Source organism: Crotalus tigris, unplaced genomic scaffold, assembly GCF_016545835.1.
Source record: "Crotalus tigris isolate CLP2741 ecotype Arizona unplaced genomic scaffold, ASM1654583v1 scf7180000019504.1669754, whole genome shotgun sequence".
NCBI classification, from domain to species: Eukaryota; Metazoa; Chordata; class Lepidosauria; order Squamata; family Viperidae; genus Crotalus; species Crotalus tigris.
The window spans coordinates 981,282-1,001,414 of NW_024097569.1; the positions used below are offsets into that span (position 1 = coordinate 981,282).

The window sequence follows — 20,133 nt, forward strand, 5'->3', positions numbered from 1 at the left end:
TCCCTCCCCCCCAGTGACAATGATAATGAGAAGGAAGGACTCACTGGAGAAGAGCCTAATGCTGGGAAAGATGGAGGGCAAGAGAAGAAGGGGACGACAGAGAATGAGGTGGCTGGATGGAGTCACTGAAGCAGGAGGTGTGAGCTTCAATGGACTCCAGAAGATGGTAGAGGACAGGAAGACCTGGAGGAACGTTGTCCATGGGGTTGCGATGGGTTGCAACTAACAACAACAATATCATCCTGAGGAGCCCAGGCTACAGGCAAAACCATGTCTTTAGGGCCTTTCAAAAGAGTACCAAGGTGGGGGCCAATCTTATTTCTTCAGGGATGATGATCTACAGCAGTGGTTCTCAACCTGTGGGTCTGGGACCCCATTTGGGGTCAAACGACCATTTCACGGGGGTCGCCAAACAACGCAGTCTGCCATTTCCCCCCCCCCTTTTCCTTAGCTGTGCTACTCTCTTTTATTCTATTGGCTTTTGAAAGCCAATAGAATAGACTCTCTTGAATAGAGTCTAATTCTATTGGCTTTCAAAAGCCAATAGGAATTGTCCAGGCTGTCTCTGCCCTGCTGAGCCCACCAAAAGTCCCATTCTGCAAACAGCGCTACACCAGTTGAGTAGTCCTCGACTTACGACCGGTTTGGGGTCGCGGCATTAAAAAGGTTGAGAACCACTGATCTACAGGGAGGACACTACCATGGAGAAGGTCCTTCTTCTTGGTCCCACTAGATGGAGCTCCTTAAAAGAGAACATCCATAACATACTCTGCCTCTCTACTCTAGTGGGTCAGGGAGACGTAACTTTAGAGTCTTTCCGTGCCAGCTTCCTTCTAACTTAGCTGCTAACGCAACTCATCCTGTGTCAACAGAAACGGCAGGAGTGAAAAAAACAAAACAAAAACCCGAACCCAATGAGATGAAAGAGAAGAGCTTCTTTCTTCTCCCCTCTGGCAGATTTTAGAAAAGTATGAAGTAGGTATGACCTCTCTGAGTCAGCTTGGGATTGTTTTTCCTCCTCTTTCAGCTCCACCTTCGTGGTGCCTATCACCAATTGGTCATCCTCTCCAGAGACGGTTTTTCAAGACAAAGGTGAGTGCCCAAGAGGCACATGCTCAACCAAGTCATAAATCAGTATCATCCAGAAGAATCCAGGTAGTGGATTTCTGCTCTCTCCTTGGCCTCGTTTTAGCTCCGGAGCTTTTCTTTTACCACCCAAGAAACCTTCCATTTTGAAAAGCTCATGTATGTGTGCATACGCAAGTGTGTGCCTTCAAGTCAGGGTAGACTCCTGGCAATTGCCAGCTTTCTTGGCACGAATTCACATTGCCTTCTTCTTCCTAAGGCTGAGAGAAAATGACTAGCCCAAGGTCACCTAGCTAGCTTTGTGCCTCAGGCAGAACTAGAACTCACAGTCTCCTGGTTTCCAGCTTGTTGTCATAGCCACTGTCCCAAAATAGTTCTCTTTGAAAGATTAGAGATCAAAAATAATAGATAAAAGTACAGAATTTGACAGGCATGGTTCTACAGATCCTCTGAGGATTGTGGGCATACTACCACCCGCTAGGCTGGAAGTGGTCAGCTGATGGGGATCCATCCACCGATCACAGCGCTGTTGGTTTTGGCAGATGGCTAGGCGTGCTTGGTTTGTTGTTGTTGTTAATTGCGAAGTCGTGTCCGACCCATCGCAACCCCATGGACAATGTTCCTGCAGGTTTTCCTGTCCTCTACCATCTTCTGGAGTCCATTTAAGTTCACACCTACTGCTTCAGTGACTCCATCCAGCCACCTCATTCTCTGTCACCCCCTTCTTCTCTTGCCCTCCATCTTTCCCAGCATCAGGCTCTTCTCCAGTGAGTCCTTCCTTCTCATTAGGTGGCCAAAGTACTTGAGTTTCAACTTCAGGATCTGGCCTTCTAAAGAGCAGCCGGGGTTGATCTCTTCTAGGACTGACCGGTTTGAACGCTTGGTTAGTTATCAATTAAAACTCACCTTTGGCTTTGCTTCATACTTTGCTTGATCCGTTTCAAAAAATCATTGTAAACCCAGCTCACAGGTTACTCAAAACCCTCTGGGTTTAGTGGTTACAATCCACAGACTCTGAACCTTTGGCTTAACTCCACCACTGGCTAAAACAGCCAGACTGGCATCACGGTTTAAGAAACAGGGAATCCCATTTAGAATTTGCAAGATCATTCACCTTCCCTATGCAGTGGATGAATTATGCTTCCTACATCTTTCCTACCGTCTTCAATTTACAGCCATTCATTTAGCAATGAAATTACAACTAAAAGAAGATCAGTCTGCACACTTAACAATTGTCATAGCATCCCCAGAGTCACATGATCAAAATTCAGGTGTTTGCCCACCAGCATGTATTTCCTACAGCTGTAGCATCCTGGGAACACATGATCGTCATTTGCAACTTTCCCAGCTTAAGAACCAACTGCCTGATTCCCTTAATGGCAGTGGTTCCCTGAACAACCATGGGGGAAAAGGTTGTAAAATCAAGCACCATTCACTTAGCAACCACCTTGCTTAGCAACGGAAATTCTCGTCTCTGTTGGGGCTGTCACTCAAGGGCTGCCTGCACTGAATTAGCCTGCTTTCTCAGTTAGTAGCACTGTGTGTCGCCCAACACACAGTGCTACTAACAAAGACCCAGATTTAAATGGAATGAAGCTTCTAGAGGTTTGTAAATGTCAAAGATTATACCAATAGTCCTCGGCTTATGACCCAAATTGAGCCCAACGTTTCTGTTGTTAAGCGAGTTAGTTAAGTGAGTCTTGTCCTATTTTATGACCTATCTTGCTGCAGTGGTTAAATGAACCACTGCGGTTGTTCAGCCAGTAATAAGGGTTGTTAAGTGAATCCAGCCCATTGACTTTGCGTGTCAGAAGGTCACAAAAGAGGATTGCATGACACCCCCCCCCGGGACACTGCAACTGTCCTAAATAACGAGTCAGTTGCCAAGCATCCAAATTTTGATCATGTGACTGGGGAGGAGGGAAATGCTGTAATGGTTGTAAGTGTGAAAAACAGTCGTAAGCGCTGTTATAACTTTGAACAGTTGCTAAACAAGCTGTTGTGAGTCGAGGCCAATCTGTAGCTGACTGAGCTGTGTGCTCAAAATGTGGTTCATGCCCGGTGGTTCAACAACTGGACAAGAGATGCTGGTTGAAATCCTAACATGCCTGCAGCTGTCCATCTCTGATGACTGAGCAGGTGTGGGCGTGAAGCCGCCCAAACGCTCCTTGAAGTTCAGAGGAGTAGGTACCAAGGGTTAATTCCTACCTCATTAAGTTGTGCAAATTAGCAAGGATTAAAGGATCCCTAGACCACAAGTGTGAACAAGCCCAATCCGAAATGTGTTTTGCAAACAGTCCTGGATATTTGCGGCTTGCCCATCAAGAGGAGAAGAACACACTCACAGGCGACTGGTGTATTTTTCTTTCTTTGGCAATAAACAAAGCTTGAGGTTTCACTTCAAAGGATTGCCGCTGTTGTGATAAGGAGGGGTGCCTTCAAAGCCGCTGCATCGCTCAGGGGAGAAAGTGTGTAAGCGGGTTGCCCACCCAATCAACGGTTGTAAGAAATTTGATTCCTTGCTGACTTTTTTTCCCATGTCAATTTGATATGTAAGATAGTGGGAGGGGGTGTGTGTCACTTTTGGCTGACGCAACAGAACACAACAGAATTGTGCTGGTCCATCAAACCCCCAAGAGTCACGTTATATCTGAAAGAGATTTTACTTAAACCACTACTCGTTTGTTAACCCTTTTTCCAACTAGTACATTTTATAAAAAGACACAAACTATATCTCACTAAAGCTTGCTTGTTTCTTCTCCTAAAATATGTTACTTAGAAGAGATGCTACCAGTTTTCTGTGACCATAAACTGACACAGTTCTCCTCCTTCAATGTCTAATCCCCCAAAGTAACAGCAACGGAATAGGAAGGGACCTTGGAGGTCATCTAGTCCAGCCCCTGCTCACGCAGGAGACTTATACTATTTCTGACAAATGGCTGTCCAGACTCTTCTTAAAAGCATCCAGTGATGGGGCACCTACCACTTCCGAAGGCAATTGGTTCCACTGATTAATTTTCTCACTGTTGGGAATTTTCTCCTTAGTTCTAGGTTGCTTCTCTCCTTGATGAGTTTCCATCCGTTGTTTCTTCTCCTGCCTTCAGGTGCTTTGGTAAATAGGTTGGCCCCCTCTTTCTTGTGGCAGCCTTTCAAGTACTGGAAGATTGCTATCATGTCACCCCTGGTCCTTCTTCTCACTAGACTAGGTGTACCCAGTTTCTGCAATTGTTCTTCATATGTTTTTAGCTTCTAGGGCCCTAATCATCTTTTAGCTTCTAGGGCCCTAATCATCTTTTAGCTTCTAGGGCCCTAATCATCTTTGTTGCACTTCTCTAAAGTCTTTCCAAAATCTCAACAACTTTTTTGTAATGGGGTGACCAAAACTGGATGCAGTATAGTGTGGTCTCACTAGAGCAGTGATGGCGAACCTTTTAGAGATCAAGTGCCCAAAAACTGCCCCGCCATCCCCACTCCACCCTGCCCACTGGGCCACTCACCTCCTCCATGGCCCACCACAGATCACCCAGGCAGCCCAGCAGCATCATGGCAGCCATGCCCTCCGCCCGTGCCCTGCAGCATCATCTGCATGCAATGGGGTGCAAGGGTGGAGTCTTTGTCCTTGGCTGTGCTGCTTCATGTGGGCTGTGCCCAGGGGCAACTCTCCTCCAGGGGGGGCTGCTGGTGAGGAGGGGGCCGTGGGGGGAGACAGGGCTGGGGAGATGGTGTGTGTGCCCACAGAGAGGGCTCCGAGTGCCACCTCTGGCACCCGTGCCATAGGTTCGCCACCACTGCACTAGAGCTTTATAAAGCAGTACTATTGCATATTTCAGTAGATTGACTTTCCCCCATTTTGTATGGAAGGCTGGATTCATTTACAGGACTTCTACGCCTCTCCAGTCAAAATGGACTCCTTTCCAACCGAAACGAAGGGAAATAGGTACATTTGATAAAGTTACCCCACTTGTAAAACTTCAACATTTCTCCTCTACCAATACCCACCTGAAAATCTTTCCCTTCAAGTGTTATCTGAAAAATCCCTGCCTTGCAAACTGTAGCCGTTAGCCTGGCTAAAAACAATGAGGAACACAGGATTTTGGTTAAAAAAACAACAACACCACCACACAGCCAAATTTGTGAAGTTTCCAAACTGGCGGCTGGTGTGGTGGTGGAGGAGGGAGTGAGTGAATAGAGATTGGCGAGGAACCAGTCATTAATTTATATTTATTCATTAAACTTATAGGTCACCCATCTGACCTCAAAATACGTAACTCTGGGCAGCGTGGGTGCAACCAGGATACAAAGAGGGTGGAGCCATCCCTTTCTTCTACTTTTCTCTTTCTTTTACAGCATTACCTTTTTTTCTTTTTCCTTCTTTCATTCCCCCCTTTGTGTCTCTTTCCCCTTCTCCATCGTGGAAGGGAAAGAAGTCATTTCACTGACTGGGAAGAGAGCTGTGAATAGTCAGGTGAGGACTGTATAATTCAAGCGGTCTTTCCCACCTTTCCCACAGGGCTGATATCTGGTGTACGGATGGGAGAGACATCCCTGGGAAGTGATCAGATCATTAGTGATGGGCACTGAAGAACCTGAAAAATTTCCAGTACTAGAAGAGGAGAAATCAGGGCCTCTGCGCACGTATATCTGAGTGGCACTGGTTTGCACGATGTGATAATCCTCTGTTCAAATAAAAGTTTAGCATGTTAGCCACTGAGAGTCAGTTTGGTGTAACAGCGGAAGCAGTTTAGACACTGGGAGTCTGTGAGTTCTAGTCTTGTCTTAGGGCAGTGATGGAGAACCTTTCAGAGACTGAGTGCTCAAAACCTGGCCCCACCCCCGCTCCACCCCCTGCTCCGCCCCCACTCTGCCCCCCATCCCCCACCCCATCCCCTACCCCACCTGCCCACAGGACCACTCACTGCTTCCAGGGCCCGCTGCAGATTGCCCAGGCAGTCCAGCAGTGCTATGGCAGCCACACCCTCTGCCCGCATCCTGCAGCATCAACTGCATGATGGGGCGTGAGGGCAGAGTCTTGTCTACGCTGCCTGGCTGCCATGTCCTGCATGGGCCATGCTCAGGGGCGACTCTCCTTCAGGGGGGCTGCTGGAGAGGAGGGGGTCATGGGGGGAGGCAAGGCTGGGGCAACAGCACGTGTGCCCACAGAGACGGCTCCGAATGCTGCCTCTGGCACCTCTGCCATAGGTTCGCCACCACTGCCTTAGGGACTGACTGACCACTTTTTCTAAACCCTGGGAAGGTGTCAAGGGCAAACCACTTCTGAAAAACCTTGCTAGTCCAGGCAGCTGTGAGAAGTAAAGACTGACCTGAAGGCAAACACACACATGCAAACGCACACACACAGAGACAGAGTAGCCCCTAGGTTCACAAGAGAAGTGGTTAAATAGGCTATTTAAGTGCCTCGTGCAAAAGGCAGGGAGGTAGATTTCTTTTTTTAAAAATTACAGTACAGCTTATTATAAGATAGCAATCATTTTTTAATTAAAGCTAATTATAAGATAAAATATGAATACAAACGAAAATTGAGAAAGAAATAAGAGGGAAGGAAAAAGAAAGAAAGAAGGAAGGAAGGAAGGAAGGAAGGAAGGAAGGAAGGAAGAAAGAAAGAAAGAAAGAAAGAAAGAAAGAAAGAAAGAAAGAAAGAAAGAAAGAAAAGTTGGAAAGAAAGAAAGATGGAAAGATAAAAAGGAAAGGGGAAAAAAGTAGCAACGTCCAATTTATTCAGTGGCATCGAATACAAAAAAAAAACACAGTCTTAATCTTTTCCCTTACTTTTTGAAACATTTCAAGCCATTTTATAACAACAAAATCAATCTAATAATTAAAACTTAAAATTAGAGTTTTATTTCCCCCCCCCCAGTTTCGAGTACAAAATCCAGATGTGGTTTCCAAATGGAAACATAAGCTAGATAATTTCTTATCTCTAAACTTTCTTGACAAGTAACTTATCCAACTGTTAGGAGACCACTAGAAAAAGGAAGGCCACTTTCTCTCCCGGACTTTGATTGCACGGCTGAACTGTTTTTACTGTTTGAAAGTTTTGCTCAACATTCACCTGGAATTTGCTTTCTGGTAACTTAAGCCTTTCATTCGGTGCCCTGACAATAAGGAACAGGTCACGGCCTTAAGCTTTCCAGATGTGTAGGAGATAACAGTACTGTGACATTTAGTAAAATATGTTTCTTTCCTCTTTTGTGTTTTTTTTTTCCTTCTTCTTCTTCTTCTTACAAATGAAGCCCCATGCAAATGATTGACCTTTTCTGGACTGAAATTCGCCAGGGCTAACAGCATAAAGAGGAAGCTCTGTGAAAGGGAGAACATCAGTCCACAAGATCTTCTTACGGAACAGAACAGCGAGAGGAATTCTGCTTTATCCAGAATCAACCTGTTCTCCACGGCCCCAAATTTCTTCCACTTTGTAAAGTCTTTTTCCCAACTCTGCACCTTGGCCCTGAGTCCAAATGAGGAAAGGGAAATGTATGTTTATGGGTGACCAGAAGAGGGCTCAATTTCTGCTGACCTATCCTGGCAATTAATTGCAGGTAGTCCTCAACTTACAGCAGTTCATTTAGTGGCCGATCAAAGTTACAACGGCACTGAACAATGTGACTTTGTGACCATTTTTCACAGTTACGACCTTTGTAGTATCCCCATGATCACGTGAGCAGAATTCAGACGCTGGGCAACTGACTCAGAATTACGACGGTTGCCGTGTCCCGTGGTCATGTGTTCCCCTTTTGCGACCTTCGGACAAGCAAAGTCAATGGGAAAGCCAGATTCACTTAACAACCGGGCTATTAACGGTAGTGATTCTGGCTCCAGAGGCTGTGAATGCTCCAACACTGGAAGTCTTTAAGAAGAGACTGGACAGCCATTTGTCTGAAATGGTATAGGGTTTCCTGCCTGAGCAGGGGGCTGGACTAGATGACCTCCAAGGTCCCTTCCAACTTTATTATTATTATTACTATGGATTATCGCACAGTCAGCCAGATGTTCAGATGGGATTTGGCATTTTGTCTACTTATCGAGTCCTTACCAAGGACCCAGGATAGGCAGATGTGGATGTTTGAAGTTATTACTACTACCACTACCACTACTACTACTACTACCAATACTAATATTAATATTAATATTAATTAACAACCGTGGCAGGAAAAGTTGTAAAATGGGGCAAAACTCACTTAAGAACTGTCTCACTTAACAACAGACGTTTCGGGCTCCATTGTGGTCGTAAGTTGAGGACTACCTGTATTTATTCTATCATGGTTTTTAATTTGTTTTAGCCAGGACTTTTTTTCTCATAGAACGCCCAAAACGGAGTTCCGGCACCTTTTTTGGATGGAACCTTGTAGGGTAGGCAAGGCGGGTTGTATGACGTGTGTGAGTTCCGGCACCTTTTTTTTTTTTTTTTTAGGAAAAAAAGCACTGGTTTTAGCTGTTATTAAATTTATATACCACCGGTCTCGCTCTGCAAAGTGACTCTGCACAGTGACTGGATTTCAGATGGTAACCCTCTTTTCCTGTCTTATCTCCTAAGGTAGTTAAGAAGGACAGAAAGACAAGATGGTATCAAACTCTAAATATAAAAAACAATTAATGTCGCCATTCAACATCTGGAACATTTTGGGCAGAAGAGGAAGCAAAGGTATCCAAGGTGGTTATACTGTGTTTATCTAAAACCTGCTTTTCCCTTATATGCATCACAACACACATCTAAAAGACTGGGATTCTGATTGGGGGGGGGATGCCTGCCCCATCTTGACTTTTTTGCCCTTCTACAGCCCTGCAGATGCTGGAGGGGAAGTCTCCACTGCTTTCTGCAGACAAATGTAAAGGAAGTAAGAGCAGTTCCAGAGAAGCGGTGCTCCATGGCTTGAGAGCAGCCAGGAGATTGTGCTCTTCTGCATGGTTCCCGTTAAGGAAATTGGAACTTTTTATTTATTATTATTATTTTTATTAGAAATGTTTTAGAGAGATCAAAGATAAATATGAAAAAAATACAAAAAACAGAATATTTAAAAAAGGGGGAAAAAGAGGAAAAAAATGAAATTGGGAGGTTTTAAGAGGGAATTTCCTTCTAATCTTAGCGCCAGGACACGTTTTCACCAAGGTAGTTGAAACAGCCATTTAAGACTTCTACTTTTGACATGAAATTTGCAATCAATGGAAACCTTTCCAAGTGGACATTGTTAGCCCTTTGAGGTAGATGAGACAGGAAGCACAAATCATAAGACTAAGGCTGCCTTTATTACGAGTTTACAGTAGCAGAATGTATAAAATGGTTTATAGATGGCATCTGCCATCAGCAAGATTAACAAAAATGTTTAGAAATATGTCAGATAGATGTTGGAAATGTAAGCATAACATAGGCACGTATTATCACATTTGGTGGACGTGTGGTAAGGCAAAGGCCTATTGGAGAAAGATACATATGTGGTTAGAAAAAATGTTGGGTGAGCAAGTGAACTTTTTTTACTAGGTATTATGCCTGGAAAGACTAATAAGCAGAAATTATATTTAATCTTACACATTACCACAGCAGCGAGAATGATTTTTGCACAATACTGGAAGAATGAAGGACTGCCATCAGAAGAAGAAATAATCAGGAAAATATTGGAATGTGCAGAGATGGACAGATTAACTCTGAGGGTGAAAGATAAAGAAGATACAGACTACTATCAAATTTGGAAACCTATTTTATTCTTGGCTAGAAGAAAGAATGAAGGATTAGGAATTGAACATGTATTAGCATAGCAAACTGCCAGACAACTTGTTGATTGGAAAAATTAACATAGGTTGATGGGAAAATGAGCCGAGGTGGCGTAGCAGTTAGAGTGCAGTACTGCAGGTCACTTTAGTTGACTGTGTTCAGTAGGTCAGCGGTTCAAATCTCACCGGCTCAAGGTTGACTCAGCCTTCCATCCTTCCGGGGTAGGTAAAATGAGGACCCAGATTGTTGGGGGCAATGTAAAATATATATATATATACATTGCTTACTAGTGTACACCGCTTAGAGAGTGCTTGCACTTAAAGCGGTATATAAGTCTCATAAATAAATCAATAAAATCAATAAAATCTTTACTCAAAGAAAAAAAAAAGAATCTTCCATGTTTGAAAAACACTTTCCCCTCCTTTACTTTTACTTTCCCAAAAAACTAGGGAGGGCTCCTTCTGAGATGCTTCCCACTTCCTTTTTCCTTGTGTGGGCTGAGACACCTTTTCCATAAGGATTGACTACTTTTTTTTCCCTCCCAAGGTTAATTGCACAGACCATTACATGCACGGTACGTATTAAAGTTTTATGCCCTTTAAAAGCCACCCTGCCATATTTTGTATCAATATAATTTTCAGGCTATCCTTCTAGGGTAGCCCCCCCCACAGACCACTCTGCAGTAGTCTAATCACAGGGTAAGCAGGCATGGTTCCTTGTTGCAAATCCGTTGAATAACAGAGGACTTGGCAGTTCAGTTAGATCCAGTCATTATTTCTAACAAAGAACAAAATCTCAGAAGGAATGCTTCAGATAAATAAATGAAAACCTGTTCCTCACTAATTTCCTTATTTACTAGCAATTCATGATTTGCTAAGTTGATAATTGCCTCCCTGCATACCCACACATATGCATATTTGTTTCACTTGACAAAAACGAAGGAGCAGTTTCACTTGCCATAATTTTCACTTCCACGGTAAACAGGATGGGTGGTTAGAGTTACTCCAAATGTCTATGTGTTTTAAGGTATTTATGTATTTTAAACATCTCTAATTCATTCCTTAGGCAAAAATGTTCCAAGGGCAACATAGTTGATCTTAAAAAAAAAAAGGCAGAATGCACCTACAGGATTATACTCTAAGAAACTTTTTAAAAGGAAAAAACCCCCCAAGAAGACAGAAGAGGAAAACAAATCAATTATGTAAACGTTTTTAAGAAATGAGAAGTCTGGTGGGCACTTTAAGACAACAGAGAAGAGGGTCTGGAGTCCAGACCAAGAAAATAGCTTGAGAAAACATCTCAGACAAGCCCCTTCTTTATATAATATGATATAAAGGAATGAGGAAGCACATTGAGACTTGCAAGAGTCTGTTACTATAGTTTTACAATAAAAACAGTCCTGACCTGGCATAAACATTGGCCCCAATCTGGGGAAAAAATGGCTTTAGAAAAGACATTATAAAACAGTGTTTTCAGACTTGGCACCTTTAAGGGAGTACTTCAACTCCCAGAATTCCCTAAGCTCCACATGCTGGCTGAGGAATTCTGGGAGTTGAAGTCCACCCATCTTAAACCATGCTGGCTGAGGAATTCTGGGAGTTGAAGTCCACCAGTGGTGGGCTTCAGACGGTTTGCACCACTTTGGCAGAACCGGTAGCTAATTTGTTGTTGTCCAGGCCCAGAATGGATTTCCGGAAGCGGCATCCACACAGAGAACCGGTTCTTCATCTGTCTGAATCCCACCCCTGAAGTCCACCCATCTGAAGGGTGCCAGGTCTGAAAAGCAGTGCTCTAAAAGTACTGAACGGAGAGGAGTTGGGTCCTTCTGGAGGCCTCTGAGATAGGCAAGTGGTATGACTCCCAATGAGTCGAAATTGAAAAAAAATATCCAACCCTTGAGAGAAATTTTGCCCCAGATAATGCTTCATCTAGCTCACAAAACCAGCCCGCCTGTCTTCCTCCAGACAGGCCCGTGTTTTTCTGGAGTATGCAAAGATGGCACAGCAGGCATAACGTTGGCGAAATTCCTCGCCACTATCGTAAAAAACGGAAGGATTACCTAATGCCTGGCAGCCAAGCCCTGGAGAGGGACAGTGTCTTCTTTCCCGAAGCATTTCCTAATTATGCCCTGACTCGGTTAGGCAGAAGGGAGGCTACCATCATCTTATGGAAGTGTGTGTAGGTGGCCCACAGGAGATGGATAGCATCTCAGCTACAGGAGTGTGATAAGGCAGCGCCTCTTTTCCTCTTATCATCTCCTTTTGCTTGCTGCCACAGATTGTTTTGACAACAGCTGACTGTTCGGGAGATTCACCCAGGGGCTGGGAGGAGGGGGTGCTGTTAATTGCATTTGTTATCGCATTGGGTGAAACTGGCAACATCTGCATAAAGCCAGGATTACTGCAGGTTTTTGCATAAGGTGGGAAGGGAGGTTTGCAACATCCAAATCTGGTTTCTGTTAGCAACTGCACCTTCTTGGCTGGAGATAAATCTGCCTGCTCTACCACCCTCTGGAACAGGAGTTGTTGTTAGTTGCGAAGTCGTGTCCGACTCATAGCGACCCCATGGACAATGCTCCTCCAGGCCTTCCTGTCCTCTACCATCTTCTGGAGTCCATTGAAGCTCCCGCCTACTGCTTCAGTGACTCCATCCAGCCACCTCCTTCTCTGTCGTCCCCTTCTTCTATTGCCCTCCATCTTTCCCAGCATGAGGCTCTTCTCCAGTGAGTCCTTCCTTCTCATTAGGTGGCCAAGGTACTTGAGTTTCAACTTCAGGATCTGGCCTTCTAAAGAGCAGTCAGGGCTGATCTCCTCTAGGACTGACCGGTTTGATCACCTTGCAGTCCAGGGGACTCGCAGGAGTCTTCTCCAGCACCGTAGTTCAAAGGCCTCCATTCTTTGGCGCTCAGCCTTTCTTATGACCCATAAGGAGTAGGGCATTTATATTCCTGACCTGTGAAACACATTATGGCAGAGGTCCCCAATCCCTGGGCCACAGACCAGTACCAGTTTGCGGCCCGTTAGGAACCAGGCCAGTTAAGCGAGTGAAGCTATATCTGTGCATGTGCCAGATTTAGGTAGCGTGCCAAAACGATGCTCCCTCATCCCGTGGAATTTTTTTCTCCCAGAGAACCACTCTTGGTGCCCAAAAGGTTGGGAGCCACTGTAATAGTAATAGTAGTAAAGTTGGAAGGGACCTTGGAGGTCATCTAGTCCAACCCCTGCTCAGGCAGGAAACCCTATACCATTTCGGACAAATGGTTGTCCAGTCTCTTCTTAAAAACTTCCGGTGTTGGAGCATTCACCACTTCTGGAGGCAAAGAGTTCCACTGGTTAATTGTTCTCACTGTCAGGAAGTTTCTCCTTAGTTCTAGGTTGCTTCTCTCCTTGATGAGTTTCCATCTGTTGCTTCTTGTCCTGCCTTCAGGTGCTTTGGAGAATAGCTTGACTCCCTCTTCTTTGGGGCAGCCCCTGAGATATTGGAACGCTGCTATCATATCCCCCCTGTTATGGGATCCCTGGTAGACAGTCTTGAGGCCATGTGGGAGGATGTCAAGAGGCTGCTGAGTTTTGGCAGTCATAGTTGGAGAAACCACCAAAGGAGGTTTGAGGAAATCACTAGGCCTCAGAGGATCAGGATGCTCACCCCAAATGAGATATCACGTCTGTATTTCCAGGACTTGCAAAACTGAGATACAAATATAGCCAGGGTTTATTTGTTTGGTTGAAATTGATATGCTAATTTTTGTTCCGGAGCTCAAGCTGACATACATATAGTCCTTGACCTACAGCCATTTGCTTAAGAGACTTTTGAAGTTACAATAGCACTGAAAAAGTGTTTGATGACTGGTTCTTGTACTTAATACCTTCGTAGCATCCCCATAGTTATGTGATCAGAATTGGACACTTGGCAACGGGCATGTATTTATGATGGTTGCAGCATCCTGGGGTCATGTGATCATTTTTTGTAACCTTTCTAGCCAATTATCAATGAGCAAAGTCAATGTTAACAAAGTAAAAATTAAGAAAACCAAAATCATGGCATCCGGCCCTCTCAATTCCTGGCAAATAGATGGGGAAGAAATGGAGGTAGTGACAGATTTTATCTTCCTGGGCTCAAAGATCACCTCAGATGGGGACTGCAGCCAAGAAATTAAAAGACGCTTGCTCCTGGGGAGGAAAGCTATGGCAAATCTAGACAGCATTCTAAAAAGCAGAGACATCACCCTGCCAACAAAAGTGCGTATAGTCCAGGCCATGGTTTTCCCAGTTGCAATGTATGGCTGTGAAAGTTGGACCATAAGAAAGGCTGAGCGCCAAAGAATTGAGGCCTTTGAACTATGGTGCTGGAGAAGACTCCTGCAGTCCCCTGGACTGCAAGGTGATCAAACTGGTCAGTCCTAGAAGAGATCAACCCCGACTGCTCTTTAGAAGGCCAGATCCTGAAGTTGAAACTCAAATACTTTGGCCACCTAATGAGAAGGAAGGATTCACTGGAGAAGGGCCTGATGCTGGGAAAGATTGAGGGCAATAGAAGAAGGGGACGACAGAGAATGAGATGGCTGGATGGAGTCACTGAAGCAGTAGGTGTGAACTTAAATGGACTCCAGAAGATGGTAGAGGACAGGAAGACCTGGAGGAACGTTGTCCATGGGGTCGCGATGGGTCGGACACGACTTCGCAATTAACAACAACAAAAAGTCAATGGGGCGGGGGGAAGCGGGATTTATATAACAACTGCATTAACAACTGCAGTGGTTTGGTTAACAGGCAAGAAGGTCGTAAAATCAGGCACAACTCACTTAGCAAGGGAAACGCTGACCCCAATTGTGGTTGTACGTTGAGAACTACCTATGAACAATATTCTCTCCTCCAGTTTTTCCACCGACAACAAGCCTATGAGGTAGGCTAAGCTGAGAGAAAGGTACTGGGCAAATGTCACCCAGTGGGTTTCCACAGCTGAGAAGGATTAGGATCTTTGAAATTAGGAAGTGAATTTCTAATGAAATCAGCCTTCCTGTCCATACAGGTAGTCCTCAACTTACGACCACAACTGAGCCCACGATTTCTGTTGCTAAGTGGGACAATTCGTAAGTGAGTTTTGCTCCATTTTATGACCTTTCTTGTCACAGTTCAATGAATCACTGGAGTGGTTCATTTATTAACACAGTTGTTAAGTGATTTCTCATGGCTTGGGAAATGACACTGCGACGGTCATAAATATGAGCCAGCTGCCAAACATCTGCATTTTGATCACGTGGCCCTGGGAATGCTGCAACTGTCACAGGTGTGAAAAAACAGTCACAAGTCACGTTTCCCAGTGCCTTTGTAAGTTTGAGCGGTCACTAAACAAACTGTTGTGACTTGAGGACTACCTGCGCATATCTTTATTTATTGGCAAGATATGACCGCAGCCGATGAAAGGACAGTTTGGACAGAACAGAAATAGATTTCAAAAAATCTCTGCTATGGCAAAGGTGGAGAAAGAGAAAATTCTCTTCCTCTTTCATAATACTTGAATGTGGGGAACGTCGTCCGATGGTGGGAAGATTTGGAAGATTACAAGAAACCAGGCTACACACACACACAGAGAGAGAGAGAGAGAGAGAGAGAGAGAGAGAGAGAGAGAGAGAGAGAGAGAGAGAGAGCTCCACAATCATTTGTGTCCTCAGAAGAGTCGTGATCGGAAGTGTCAAGCAAGCCATTCAGTTGATGAGCCCAACCAGGCAAAAGTTCCTTTATCAGGGGTGGGGAACTTTGGCCCTTTTATGACTTGTGGACTTCAACTGCTGAAAAGTTTGAGCCAGGATGGTTGGCTCAGGAATTCTGGGAGTTGAAGTCCCCAAGTCATGAAGGGGCCATAGTTCCCCACGCTGGCTCAGGAATTCTGGGAGTTGGTCCCCAAGTCATAAAGGGGGCCATAGTTTCCCCCACCTCTGCTTTAGATGCTGAACATTTTTGGATGTGTGTCACGAGGCCAAGTCAGGGTTGTTTTTCGGAAACAGCCTCGGTTTTTATCAGAGGACGCCGCATTCTCCAGCTATGCACGCTTCCAAGGCGGAAGCAGATCATGTGTTTAACTAGCCTGCAGGCTGAAGAGGCCCATCCCTCTGAGCATGGAACAAGGTTGCTGGGATAACACAGGTGTTGTTGCGATTTTTCTCTTGAGCAACTGAGTCCTGACCCATGGGAGCAGATGCTGTAATTACCAAAGGTTCCTAATTACTACTAACATCTCCACAACTAACTGTGCAGCTCTTCCTCCGGCCTTTTCCGAAGGCTCTGCTGTAACGAGTGGTTAATTAAAACTGTGCTTCTTTGGGTTGTCGTGAGAAGGCCAGTGGGGCTATTGCGTGGCAAACGCCCCAGCGGAAGCAAAGCAAGGGTGGAAAAGACACCATTAACAGAGATAAAGAAATCGGACAGTTGGACTCAGCTGTTGGGTTTGATCAGGTGAAATAACTTTATGCATGATAGACTCGTGAGGCCGGCGCACTGTGCAATTAGCTCACATGGTGTAATAAGTTGGTGGGTTTGTAGTCACTGTGAGTTGTGGGGGTGGGCATGGAGGGAGGCTCAGCCAATCTCATTGTATACATGTTGTACTTTGATCATAAAGGTTCATTCATTCAAATACAATCTTTTTTTTAAAATAAATTTTTTTTATTTTCCATTTATTCAACATATACAGCAAAGTTCACTTTACAAAATAACCATAACCATAATCATAGGTGCCGCTTGCTCCTTCCCCCCACGCTGCATCCACCCTCTCTAATACCTTTCCTACTTCCCTCCTCCTTCTCTCCTCTCCACCTACTCTCTTCCCCTCCCCTTCTCCTCTTGCCATCCTACTTCCTCCCTTCACCTTCCTCCCCTCTCATCCCTCTCAAATACAGGAATACAGCGTAGGGGAAGTGCCCAAGCAGCACCTCTCTCGTAAATTACCATATCTCTATTATCCTATTCTACCTATTTACCCACCCACCCACTCTCCCACCCACCCACCCTCAACCCCCCGCTCGCTTCCCAGAGCAGAGTACAGGGTTATTAATAACAAAATTAACAGTATTAAAAAAAAGAAAAAAAAGAAGATGGATATCTAAAGTTTCTAATTTTGCAGAAATGGCAAAAATTTCTGCTTATTTAAAGGATCATATACAAGAAAGATATATTATTGTATGGAGAAGATGGATAGATTATATTCAGAAGAAGTACGGGACTACAAAGTTTCATTTATTTTATGAGTAAATTTTATAGTAAATGTTGTATAACAGACTTGTTTATGATGATGTAATTTAAGGGGAGTTAAGGGCTAAGTATGATTTTTTTTTTCTTCTATTCAAATACAATCTTGATCTGAAAAACAGTCCCTGGGCATGCAGGGAAATGCTAGGAAGATGTAGAAGAATTCTTGGCAACTTCCTGACACTTTTCCCCCCCATCGGTTTAATAAAAACGGATGAAAGAAAAAAAAGAAAGGCAGAAGTATTGCAAAGGTTTCTTCATCATCGTAGTGTTTTCCTGCAGTTTTTTTTTTCTTTTTATGCAAGGTACAGTACAAGTAGAAAGAAAATTGAGAAAGTTAAAAAGAAAAGAAGTGCAAAAAAAGTAAAAACAGAGGAAGAACAAAGAACGAAACAGAGGAAGAACAAACTTTTTTTCAGTGCAATTGGATATGAAAAGAAAGTTACGTCCCAATTGTGGCCATAAATTGAGGACTACCTATATTTGAAACACGTGCATTTTCCCATACATACAGAGTACAGCTAAAAGACAGGCACCGCCATTGGGGTGGCCCTCCCTCTTTTGTATATTTTATTGTATTGAAATAAACAGTTGTATTCATACCACCCAATCTGGTAAAGTCTAGCAAATGCACCATGTACTAAGCTTGGTTAATATTCACCTTGCTTTTGTGTGTGGTGTGTGTTTGTGTGTGTGTGTGTGTGATCTGACTAATGACTGGGCAACTGGCTAAGGCTCAATTTGTCTTAGATTGGGGTTCCACATTTGTGGGAAGTTGTTACACAAGCACTAGTCTCCCAATCCCAAGAATCACCTGTGGCAAAGCTCCATTTTAGGTCTGATGGATAAAGCCTAGTCCCCCCCCCCCCCGCCCAGTAACCTTTTTAAGTCAGATATTCCACCCAGTAACCTTTTTAAGTCAGATATTCCACCTGACTTCCCAATGCACGCTTACAAAATTTAATCCCAAACTTTAGCCTGTGTGTTCAGCAAAGGTGGGACACCCCAGGTGATGCTGGCTTTGTTTATTTACATTACCTTCTTAACAATGACTAAAAAGCAGAGACATCAACCTGCCAACAAAAGTGCGTATAGTCAAGGCCATGGTTTTCCCAGTTGCAATGTATGGATGTGAAAGTTGGACCCTAAGAAAGGCTGAGCGACAAAGAATTGAGGCCTTTGAACTATGGTGCTGGAGAAGACTCCTGCGAGTCCCTTGGATTGCAAAGCATTCAAACCGGTCAGTCCTAGACGTGATCAACCCTGACTGCTCTTTAGAAGGCCAGATCCTGAAGTTGAAACTCAAGTGCTTTGGCCACCTAATGAGAAGGAAGGACTCACTGGAGAAGAGCCTAATGCTGGGAAAGATCGAGGACAATAGAAGAAGGGGACAACAGAGAATGAGGTGGCTGGATGGAGTCACTGGAGCAGTAGGCGTGAGCTTAAATGGACTCCAGAAGATGGTAGAGGACAGGAAGACTTGGAGGAACGTTGTCCATGGGGTCACGATGGGTCGGACACGACTTCGCAACTAACAACAACAAGATTTACTGGAGTTTAGATCCTGCCCTTGGTTAGAAAGGATCCTAAGTCAACAGGCAATTCTGCAAGATAAGTTCTTGGAGTTACTTCGTGACAATGTAGGAACGTAAATAAATAAAACAATAATCAAATAAAATAATAGATAAAGCTCAGAAAGGTTGCATGCCAAAATGACTAGACACAAAGACAGTTTTTTCCCCCTCATGCCATCACTTTGCTAAACGCCTAATTCCCACAGCATTGTCTTATTAACAAAGATATTTATGAGCCGAGGTGGCGCAGCAGTTAGAGTGCAGTACTGCAGGCCACTTTAGCTGACTGTGTTCAGCAGGTCAGCGGTTCAAATCTCACCGGCTCAAGGTTGACTCAGCCTTCCATCCTTCCGGGGTAGGTAAAATGAGGACCCAGATTGTTGGGGGCAATGTAAATATATATATACATTGCTTACTGGTGTACACCGCTTAGAGAGTGCTTGCACTTAAAGCGGTATATAAGTCTCATAAATAAATAAATAAATAAATTTACCCGTGTAGTAGGGCTGTATTGCTATTATCCTCCTCATCTTTCTCATCTTCTCATTTCTCCTCTTTTTCATCCTCCCCTCTTTCCTACTACCTTTATCACTTTTTGTTCGTATCTTATGATTTACGATCTATGACTTTCCACTTTATTGTTTGTATCTACACTGAGACCTTACACACCAGAGACAAATTCCTTGTGTGTCCAAATCACCCTTGGCCAATAAAGAATATTCTAAATATTCTAAAAGTCACCTTGCAGTGTGAAATGAGCAGCCTATCTATTTGATAACTGAATAAATAAAGTGGCTGCGAAACCAGGCACTGATTTTTGCCAGCACTGATTTTTTTTTTTTCTAATCATACTATATTCTGCAGACTCCCTGGGAGGAATCACACTCTGATCAGAGATTGATTAGATGATGTTGCTTCAATGATATTGAATGAGAATTTTAAGGCAAATGCACGGAGGAATTTTGCTTCTGCCTTGCCCGAAGACCGTAATCTCCCTTCCTTGTTGTCTTAAACCCTCCTCTGGACCACGGTGCCCCACCTAAACCCAGGTCCCTCCCATTTCCCTTTCCTTGCTCTCTGACAGTTGACAGCAATAATTTTTAATGACAGATACTGAATTCACCTTAGGCAAAAGACTACCCTGATGGAAGTTTCCTGTGGGAAAAAGACTTTTTTTAAAAGCACTTAGAGATATTTTTTTTCCCGTCCCCTTTTAGTTTCTGTCTTTAGGGCCTGATCTTAGAGGCCCAGCCATACCTCAACTCTCAGACAGGGGAAAAAAAAAAAATCCAGTTTTTGCCTCGAAGCTAGAAGTGCAAGGAATATGCATTCTGTCTAATTGCTCCCCGTTCTTAAAAAGTGATAGGTTTCCCAGCCAAATAACACCGAAATAAGGAATGTAATGTAAGATTTTCATGTGGCGTTTTCAGCGGTTTATTAGAATATACTGTCATGGTTACATTTTGAGGCACCTTGATCGATCTTAAGAGTTTTTTAGATTTTG

At 44.1% G+C, this 20,133-nt stretch overlaps 1 long non-coding RNA gene across 1 annotated transcript; it reads left to right on the forward strand.

Moving 5' to 3' along the window:
- Positions 1 to 819: 819 nt before the first annotated feature.
- On the forward strand, positions 820 to 9,695 carry LOC120316901. The gene is made up of 3 exons (XR_005559084.1): positions 820 to 1,092; positions 8,639 to 8,755; positions 9,641 to 9,695. It is a non-coding gene; the product is annotated as an uncharacterized LOC120316901 (long non-coding RNA).
- The last annotated feature ends 10,438 nt before the right edge of the window (positions 9,696 to 20,133 follow it).